We start from the raw sequence: 9073 nt of genomic DNA on the forward strand, positions 1-9073 counted from the left end.
ACTTCAAGATAATGTGGATATTCTCACATTTTGGGGCAACTGATTGACAATTGGTCACTTTGCAGGGAAAGTTAGAACAGAATGATTGTACGAAAAAAAGGCAAAATGAGCCAAGTAAAGATTTGGGTAGAAATTGTTCTAGGAAAGGGAAACTATAATACATTTCAGCAAGTCAATATTCTGATGTTATATTGCAATATTATTGTTAATATTGCCATGAAATATAATTTGTATGTAACTTTTACAGTAATACCTGCTTGTTGTATTCAATTTTCATTTTATTTTTATACACATATACAAATTGCTGATTCTTCCTCTAGTGTCTGCCTCTATTTTACTGCAATCAACTCTACTTATCAATGCCTGCGCAGATAAAACCCCAGCGACATTGCACTAGTTTCCATTTGCCTGACCTGACTGGTAGAATGTATTCAGAGAGTTAAGCAAACTGACTGGTGTAGCCATGCTAAGCCTGCATATGTAATAAGCAGATATGGCTGCCTCCATGTATACTGTATATTGGCATTCATGTGTATATCAAAGATCATGTCACACTATCAATACTCTTGCTAGTGGCAAATCACCAATTACACTATTGCTAAGAGAACACTCACCTTCTCTTATAGCTGGCTAAACCTGCATGATGTTGCCCTGTAACTGTTCTGCTCCAGTTATTGAGATTCAGCAGTGTTTCAACCAGGGAAAGCATGTGAGCGCTGTCTGTAGTGATACTGTCGCTGCCAGCAACAGGATCCTTGGTGTGACATGATCCTTGGTGTGACATGATCCTAAATACATAAAGGGAATGTAGTCTGTATTCTTTTCTACTGAGCTAATATTTAAATGTTTGTATCTAAAAAGGCATTTTTATTGTGACTTTTCCCATCCTTTAAAAAGGAGAACTATGAGGCCAGTGAAAATCACTCAGCTTCATAGTTCGAGCCGACATGTGACAATGAAACTGTCACACGTCGGCTCAATAGAGCGGGAAGTGAGCGAACACATACCGTCGCTCGCTCACTTCTTGATCCTGTGCCTGCAGAGAGCCGTGACTGTCACTCACGGCTCCCTGTAGGGAATCCCCCCTCCCCTGTCCGATCCTCCAGCGCTGACTGGCGGAACGGACGGGGGAGGGGCTGCAGCGTCTTAGTATACCGCGAGCTGTAGCTTGCGGTATACTGAGCTTTGGGTGACATGAGGACGCTAGTTTGTGTCCTCCCGTTACCCTTAGGAGAACTATATGGAAAAGCACTGACCCCATAGTTCTCGTTTAAACTAAACTACAAGAAAAATAAATATGCTGGTCCAGCTTAGTTACATCTAATGCTTGGTAAACTACATCCGAAGGGCTGCTGGGGATGCTAAAAATTCTTAGTTGTGGTCTTCTGGCTCTGCTGCTGTAACTTCCCATTCAGTGCTCTTCCCTAGTCCAATCACAGAATGCCTTGTATTCTGTAAATAGAACGTTTTATCAGTGAGTGCAGGGGGAGAGTGAGCACCTACTATCCCTGCACTGAACAGGAAGTTAGCAGTGGAGCAGTGGAGCCCAGAAGATCAAAGCTGACAGTAAATCTGTGATGAAGACAACAAGATTGTTAGCATCCCTGGCAGCCCTCCGGATGTAGTATACCAAGCATTAGATGTACCGAAGCCGGACTGATGTGAAGTAAAAAAAACAACAAAAGTTTTTCCCTGGAGTTCAGCTCTTCCATATTCTGTTACTGTAAACAAAAAAAAACATTGTGGATTACCACCAGAGGACGCTCTCTATGTGCCTTTGCCTCTATAATCATCTCAATTAACAACTTTTGAGATATCAACCACACAGGGAGAGCATTTTTTTTCAGACGACTCATGGACCTGCATTGTGAGAAGAAGCTAGAAGAAAAAAAAAAAAGAGAGTCTGCAAGTGTAATAAGTAAATATGGCTGCCTTCCAATACAAACAAAACTAGAGAAACAAAGTTTACAAAACATTAATAATGTTGATAACATTAAATATATTAAGCTGATCTCTTTTACTCGTGTGTCTAAAAACTATTAAAAAGTTTATACATTCCCTTTAAAAATAATATTTCTCTTTGAGTCTGTGCATTACACACATAATTGCAGTGCAATATTTGGTCATCAGAGGGTGATAAGAGGTTATTGTGGACACTTGGCAGATAAGAGCAGGCTATTGGAATGAGACCAGCATGGCGGGTTTGTGTTACTAGGTGTGAGCACTGGTGCAGAATAGCAGGTATTGAACAGAGAATAAACAGGGCATGACGAGACTTGTAGGGACTTTGACACACAATAGGAAACAGATCACCAAAGACAGCGCAGTGCGGGCCAAACACAGAGCTGCACCTTCATTCAAAGTCTATGCAAAGCACAAACTGCCTCCTGATCGCTAAACAAACTCTTCTGCTAGAACTCTATGGGCAATTTATTTTTACATTTTATGGTTTAGCTAAGAGACTTCGAATTCTAAGTGACCATGTGACGTGCGATCATCAAATCGATATTTAAATCTTTAGATTGTGGTTTAAAGGTGAACTCCAACTCAGAATGGAAAAGTAAAACCTATGTCCACCTGATGTCATATTGTTATTCAGCAATGGGTGCAAGGAGGAAAGTGCCAAACAGGGTGTTTGGAGTCAAGAACTGATTAATGGCCACATTCAATCTTAGTAATCCTAATGTGTGCCCCCCATGCACGTTCTTCCTAGGCCAAAATAATTTCTCAATTACCCACCACTACCATCATCATCATCATCTCTGTTTCCATTTGTCCTCCTTCTACTAATCATCACCTCATATTCAGTATAACTAGAGGAATTGCCATTTAAATTGTGATCAGGGACACAGAGGACACATAAAGAGACCCTGCCACCAACTTAAAACATTGCAGATAAAATCCCTGAAAAATCAAAAGTGCTAACTTGCAATTTTTTCCTTTCCATAACCTCATTTTTAGTTACTTCATAATAGCCTCTGAACAACAAAACTTAGCACAGTCCCCTCCCTCCTTGCATGTTATAGCCTCCTCCGCTTCTGGAAGTGTCTAATTACTGGCTGGCCAAGCTACTCTGCCCCTCCCCTCACCTCCTATATTACCTTTTATATAGCTTACGGGGGAAGAGAGAAGCAAGGTACTATAAGAACAGTGCTGGACAATCCCAGGAGCCACGTAGCCAACGCACCTTAAAAATCACAACTCGCACCTACCTTTTGAGGTTTTCTCCTGAATTTCATATTAAAGTGACATTAAAGCATACATTTTTTTCCCCTCCCCCAAAGTTAATGTCAGCACTTACCTTAAATGATGTTTCTTAATCCTCTTTGCTTGCTGGCACTTCCTGTCCCACGGTGTCTGCATGCGGGTGCACGCCGTCCATAGACTTACCTTGCGTCTCTCCTCGTCTCCTGGCCGAAAATCTGAACTGCACATGCGCCCGCCCCAAGATCCTTTGCGGCTGCCCGGGATTTTTCTGATTTTCGGACGGGAGCGTACGGTGAAGACACAGGTAAGTTTTAACCTGTTTGAAAGGGTTTTAAAAAAAAAAAGGTTTTTGCATATAACTACTGCTTGCTAGCACTAGATATATGCAAAAAACCTGAGGGTTTAATAACCCTTTAAGTTTGTCCAACCCTGCTACAGAATATAATTTAAGTGAGAGCTCTGAGTCTGCTGGGGCTGTTGATATTACATAAAGATGGCAGCAGCAGTCTCAGGTCCTTTGAATGCCTACATAAGGTAGGCTTTTACATTCAAATAACAGGCATTATATTATGCTCATATAGTATTTAATAAAAATGTTTTTGAAATGACTGACTTGGACAGAGTCTCTTTGATGGTTTCACTCTGGTGCCCTATCACACATACAGTAGTTTCAGTCCTGGGAGTCATCAGCTGAGTAAAAAGTATTTATAACCCATTTCATTTTGCCTGCGCTTAAACAGGTCCTAAACCGAGTATGTCAAGTACTCTACATGCTTTTTAATTCTATATTTGTGAATGGGATCAGCATAATGTCAATAAGATACCATCTTCTGTGTATAGTTTGTAATGATATATGTACACAGGCGCTGCCATATTTGCTCATTACAAATGAAGATCTTAAAGAGGAACTTAACCCATATTTTTAAAATAACAACAAATACACCTTTATAAATGTTTAATGATGACAATCTACAAACACATACTTCTACATAATTTCAGGCTTTTTATTGTTTGCATACCTTTTTTTCCTTACTTCCCCAGTCTTCTCACAGTGGCCATGTTCACTAAGGGCAGATTACTAGCTTTCCCTTTACTTCCTGAAACTCTGGCACATGTACCTAGGTCATGTGACCATGCACATCATCTCAGGGGAGGAAAATGCCTTTCCCTGAGATCTCATGAGATTACAGATGAGATTTCCCAGCAATGCTCTGCTGATGTAACCTTCCCAGGATGCAACGCTTGGGCACATTACATAATTTGTGCCAGAAGTGGACTTGGAAGTAGATGAACATTGTAAGTAAATGAAAAACATGTTCGTTTAACTAATGAATGTAAGATGATTTTGTATCATCATGCAGAGCTACATGCTGAAGTGATTTTTAGTGAAAAAGGTCCGCTGTAACTTATACGTTAGCCTCCTTTGGGGGAACTGTGTCAAATGCTTTTGCAAAGTCCAAGCATACTATATCCACAGGCATTCCTCTGCCCTAATTTATTACTCACTTCCTCAAATAAAGAAAGTAGGTTTGTTTGACAACTTCTGTCTTTGGTGAATCCGTGGTGACTATTGCTTATAATATTATTGTCAAGCAAAAACAAGTGCATGTGATCCTTTATCAAACTTTCAAGTGTCTTCCCACCTATGGAAGTTAAGCTTACAGGTCTGTAATTACTTGGTAAAGACTTTGATCCCTTTTTAAATATAGGCACCACATTGGCCTTGTGCCAATCCATTGATATAAAAGCCAGTTATTAGAGAGTCTCTAACAATTAGATACAATGGCTTCCAAATTACAGAACTCAATTCTTTAAGGACACGTGGGTTTAAGCCATTCAGTCCAGGTGCATTGTTTATTTTAATTTTGTCTGTTTCTGGACCATATCAGTTGTGAACCATTGGGGTTCATTAGAGCCTATGGCACTGCCATCCCAATTATGGGCTTCCAACGTTGAACTATGTCTACAGAGTTTGTGTCAGCACAGTCGCTTGTAGTGTCCACCAGGTGTGCATGTGATAGGGGACACTACATGATAGGAAGTGCCTGTATTTTTTAATTCAAACCTACAGATTTAGGGCCGAGTTGACAGCCTTTAGGCTTGGGCCGATGGCATCAGTTTCAATCAGATCAGAACTTAGTGACAGGTGTACTTGACCATCAGTTGACCTTTTTCTGACCTATATTTGGCCTGCTTCAAATGGGGTTTGCATTCCCATAGTTTTGTATGGGCATTCAAAACTCCTCTGACATAAATCTTGTCGACACAGAATGAAAAATAATTCTTAAATTACATTAAAGGAATTGTAAAGTCCCAGAATATAATATTCTGTTAGAACATCAGCATTGTGAAAGGAATACATACTGTAGTTGTTATTGATACAATCAAAGCTTACATGAAAAAAATCAATTTTATGTAATGAGTGCTGCCTTCTGTCTGTCCATCACTTTCATCAACTTCCTGGATTCCCAGTGTGCTTTGCGTCTCGTTCTCTGCTACTTAATGTGATGCAATATTCATTTTTTAATACTACATATTCCATCATGTATTGCTTTCAGCAAGCAATGATAACGTTACATTGTTCAGGCACTGAGCTGTATTTCAGAAGGCAGGTTCTTGAGAGTTGTGACCCAAGGAACTGCATGTTCACAGGGCTGAGTGACATTGTCAGCACATACTATGGGTATCATCAATAAGTAAGTTTACAAACATCTAGATTGATATGGTTATTAGGAGCGGGATAGAACTTATGGAACTTCAATATAGAAATACATATATATTTTTAGTTTTTGACCATAGATACTCTTTCACATGTTAGTGTTTGTATTGTGCTTGTATTATATTTTAGTAATTTGGTTGAGATCTACCTAAAAACAAACCTGTACTTTACCCATCAGGGAAAAGAAATATGATCATTGGATATGGGATATAGTAAATCACCCCTGACACACCACGAATGGGCAAAGTATAGGTTCACACTAATATGATTCTGTGTGACTGGTCTGCCCTGACTGAGCACAATGGATTCTCTTTGTGAAACCACATTTCTTGCATCCAGATAATCATTAGAGGGAGTATTTCCCAAACTGTAAACACACTACACTGACAATGGGCACAAAGCCTGAACCAGCTGTATGCAGTTTGGAATAAACAGCTGTATCTGCACTATACTCCAGCGGTTCTGGATGTGCAGTTGGCTCTCCGGGGCATAAAAGAATGATTGGCATGGCTCCGCCCACTGTCCTGCAATGAGGAATGATCCCCTGATTTTTGGGATTTGTGATGGAATGGGACATGAATACCTTCTGTTCTCACAAGGTTCTATTGTGCTATGCACGGATTCCTTTGGAAAGCTTTTTGGTTCCTTTAGTACCTTCTCACCATAAACGTCATAGTTATACTTTCCCAGTCTGCAAATACCAGAATATGAAACACCAACCAAATAAAAATATGAAAGTTACGTCAAAAGTTACTTTCAGGCAAATATTACAATAATGACTCAAAATATGATCTGGCTGAAACTACAATAGTGTTTATCTTCAAATAAAGCTGTTCCACAAAGTGTTAGCAATGTAAGCATTCCATAGACAACTATGGGTAACGGGGATCTGTCACCCAAAACAACTTCCTGTGTCACCTGACTGCTCATTGGACAAAGGTGATGGTGCCGATTCATCGTCTAGTAATCAGGATGGAAGCGAAGGTGACACGGGAAGCAGAAAACCAAAACTAGGAAACAGTGGTGTCACCAGCTCACCAGCCTGGCCATGGAAAGCAGCAGAGGTGTGTAACTCACAAGACTGGCCTAACAGAAGTACACCTTACCTTGGCAGATGAAGACATTTTCAATTATAAACCAGGAAATTGCTTTCTGATACTTACCATCATTTTCTGTTGCTGGCACCTCACCATTTTTGTAGTGACTAATGATGTGCCACATGTTAACGGTGTGTAATAAAAACAAGAACAAGCCATTACATTTCACATGGACTTTATATCTACAACATGGCATATGAAAGTTACAATGATACACATTCTACTAAGGAAGATGAATAGTAACATCACCCCGCAATGCAAAAGCTCACCATTACCATCTTGTGGTCTTAAATGGAACTACTGATGCAACAGGACAAAGAAACCCCACGAAAAATATGGAGGCAGCCACTGCCCATCTCCCGTTCTAAACATTCCACATGCTTGGCTTTCATGCTGAACGCCTGTTTTTTTAATGTTCTCAGTCACTGACTCGGAAGAAGTATGCACACCAGGAGTTCTGATTTCACTGCCTTCATATTTGCTCCAGGAAGAGATGGAAAATACTGAAGGCAGAGAAAGCCAGGCAGTTAGTATTTTCAGAGAAAGTAAAAATGGCCGCCCATGCATTTCTTTAACATACATAGCAATACTGTATGTGACAATCATTGGCATGTGATATCAAACTAGTCTGTATAAAAATACTTATGGTCACAGTTTCTACAAAACAACACACAGACTTAAAAATCTGCCAATTAACAGTAACAGAAAAGTAAAAATCTTCCCTATTTCCATAAAAATCTATCAAGTGCAACTATAAAATGACATGGCCAAGTCTAAGTGCATCTGTCAAATACAATAACCATAGAGGCAGTGCTACAAATCTTCTGTCTATTTAGAAGTCACACGTGACAGGACAGATTGGAGGGTCTGGCTGGTTTGGCTAATCCAATCTGTTTTTAAAAGGCCAACTGCACCTAAAACTGGTATTTTACATTCATTGGCCGACACACCTAACAGATTTTTGTAATGTTATGAGCTCTCTACCCCATCCCATAAGGTCATACCAGCAGTAACCCATAGCAAGCTATCTGCCTGTATACAGTATATGGCTGCTCTGGTGGCTTTACATTGAAGAAAAGAAAACTTTGGTTACTGTGGGTTACTGCATTTTGCACATCATCATTGTTCTCTGCCTTATAATATAAGGCAAGGTAAAATATCAAGTTCATTACTCAAGTTCTGTCAAAGAAACCTTAAAGAGACACTAAACTCAGGAGTTAACCCTTAAAAAATACATTCAAGTACCCGAAATGGTAACAAAATGTATCTTATTTGTGTATCACTCAGCTGTAGATCCTCAAATCATTTCTGGATTGGTGCTGACACTGTCCTTCCTTCTGGAGGGTGGCTACTTTTGTTCCCCATGGTCCCTGTGAGTGGTATAATGTAGTCACCGCTCCAAGCCCAGGATGGATTACAATCTCATGTTTGGTTTACTCATTTGTATTGAGATTGTAGTCTATCAGCGAGCTTGGAGCGGTGACTACTTTACAAAACACACAGGCTCCATGGGGAACAAAAGTAGCCACCCTCCAGAAGGAAGGACAGTGTCAGCACCAATTCAGAGTTGATTTGACGATCTACAGCCGAGTGATACACAAATAAGATACATTTTTGTTAATATTTAAAAGTACTTGAATGCATATTTAAGATTTACGTCCTGAGTTTACTGTCACTTCAAAGCCCATTTCCACGTTTGTAAGTGATTAGCATTTATTGCAGTAATGTAGAGATACAGTATGGATGTACAGTATATGTGTGTATATTTTCATGACTCACATTGCTGGCTTTTTACATTTTCTATGGACTTTTTAGTGGGCCTGAGTCCTATAAATTCATAATTCACTCCACAGGAAACTCAATCTAACATTGGGGTCAGATTGTCTTGTACAGGTGGTAAAGCAGCTGAACCCCCTCCATGTGAGGCAATTGTAACAAGATCACTGCACACCAGCTCAGCCCCCCAGGTCACTCTGCACTGTCCAAGGGGTGTTGTCACTATAAATATTAATGAATGGGGAGAAAACAGAGAAGCTTGTGCATGAGAGAA

This window comes from Nanorana parkeri, unplaced genomic scaffold (assembly GCF_000935625.1).
Source record: "Nanorana parkeri isolate BGI_ZX_2015 unplaced genomic scaffold, ASM93562v1 scaffold389, whole genome shotgun sequence".
In the NCBI taxonomy this organism is placed as follows: domain Eukaryota; kingdom Metazoa; phylum Chordata; class Amphibia; order Anura; family Dicroglossidae; genus Nanorana; species Nanorana parkeri.